This window comes from Pinus tabuliformis, chromosome 8, assembly GCF_031772625.1.
Source record: "Pinus tabuliformis cultivar Carrire ecotype Pingquan chromosome 8, CPIR1, whole genome shotgun sequence".
NCBI classification, from domain to species: domain Eukaryota; kingdom Viridiplantae; phylum Streptophyta; class Pinopsida; order Pinales; family Pinaceae; genus Pinus; species Pinus tabuliformis.
In genome coordinates this window covers 1,891,052,256-1,891,054,530 of record NC_142294.1, presented here as the reverse complement: position 1 = coordinate 1,891,054,530, position 2,275 = coordinate 1,891,052,256, and positions in this window count along the sequence as shown.

The following is a 2,275-nucleotide window of genomic DNA, read 5'->3' as shown; positions in this document are numbered from 1 at the left end:
AAGGTCGTGATGGAATAGAGACCTGAATTTTTTTTTATGTTTTCCTTGATACACCTTCGCCATTTTGGTGGGGATTTTATATAAATAATGTAGAAGGTTAAGTTCATAACCCAAAAATATTACAAGCAATCAAATATGGTAAATAAACATTAGTGAATAATTCCCTTCACATTTTATGTATTGACACAAAAAAATAACAGATATTCCCATTTAGGTTTGAGGAAAGAAATCAACATACCTTTAACATTGGATGCATAACTCTTGTTTTTCAGGAACTTCTTCCAAGGTGTTTCATGCATAGGGTTGTTCTTCGACAAGTTGTAGCCCTTCGTAGGAAGATGGGTCACTTCAGTGATGAAATTAACATCGACATAAATCTGAAAGTCAATGACCTTTTCCCTCTTTCCATTAAAATTAGAGGAAAAATCCTTAATCATTCCTTCATTAAAACCCAGAAAGAGTTAGATGAACTCCCACTATCCAACATGCAGAAAGAGTCAAATATTCACTATATGCCTTGATGATATCTCTCCCAATTTTCTCAGTTCTAATTACAGGGGGCATGGATGAAGACTTGGTATAACATCAATAGTGATTCAATTTGAAAAGAAGTAAAAGAGATAGATTAAAGTTTGAAACCCTCGCTAGTTACTGAGTGACATGAAAAGAGAAAATAGTGAAATTAAATGCATTGATTGTAGAGATAAAACCCTATGGCATGAATTAGATGGAAATCATGTTGAAAAATGTAGCTAGAAAGTCTCAATTTGACTTTGCCTTGGTCAAATTGAGAAATTTCAAATTTCCACATCAGAACACAACTTGGATGGAGTTAATTGAGGTGACATGGATCTTGTCACTTAGTTAGCTCAATAAATTCAAGTTAGAGGAGTTAGAAGGAATGATGTCGAGACTTGAGAGGAGTTCACCAAAATTCATCCTGCCAAGCCAGTGAAAAAGATCAGAAATAAATTTATTGTCTGAGGCGAGCATGCCCATGCTCAGAGATAATAAAGCAAGTCTGCATGTCAAGTACAAAAGTTGATCCAATATGCATACAAGTATAAAAGCCTGAAAATACATAGTGGATCATTTAATCATATCCATAGAAGTACATGTCTCAATATCACATATAAAGAGCTAATCAATGATGTCGAATTAGAATGTTGATCACTGAAGTCATAAAACTGATCCAAAAAGTACCAAGTCAAATAGTGGAACAAATGGTACTACACGCAACTCAGGTGCCAACATATAGGATGTCTCTATAATGAACTACAACATATAAGGTGGGTGGTATGAACTAGCAGAAAAAGAAGCAACTGAAAAGTGAACCAAGAAATGTTGATGCAAACCCGAGGTCTTCACCAACTGTCGTGGTACATTTCTACACAACGGGAATAAATTATCTTAAGTTGACCATGTGATAAATCGTTTGATTACTAGTCATTGATGTATACTATTAACAAACACGAGACTACTCGCCAATAATGATGATGAGAGCCAAGGTACCCATTATAGTCTAACAAGTGTGAATAAATGAGTTGAAGTCAAACACTTGAAAGAATCTATCAATTAGGAGATAATGATTTTTTCCCACTGTTGATAGTGAAGGAGTCTTCCACTAATGACTACAAACCCTAAGCTACTAACAAATGGAATATAGACCTTGTTCCTAGAGCAATGAACTGAAGCCAATGGGAAAATATCCACTGGAAGGAAGGCATTAAGGCATCCTTCATCAATTCAATGTGAGTGTAACTCGTAAGCCAATAATGTGGAAGGAATCAGATGAATAAAGATGTAGTAACCAACAAATCACATTTATGGCATACACCAGATGTAGCGAGCACACAATGGAAACCCTCTGTACCAACCAATAATGAAAGCTGACATAAAGGTAGGGAATCCACCAATAGGATCAAACGGAAACCAAGGTACAACATGAATCCCAATGTGTGATAATGAAAGCTGACGTCGAACACAAGGGAAACCACTCAGTCAAACACCCATGATACTGATCAATGGTGAGCAAAGGTGACCTATCAACAATGAAAATAGGGCTAGGGTGCATCTCTAGATCTGCTCTCAGAGAAATTTGTCATAGTCAATAACAGCAAGACACTCCACCAAGAAGTTAGTGGAGACCTTCTCAAACTAGCATGAGCAAAGGACCAAATAGGTGATGTGATAATGAACATGACTCTGACAAATAGGGATGGATGATTGAAAATAGGGCAAGAGACACTGCAGAAAGGATGACTCAGGTTTACTT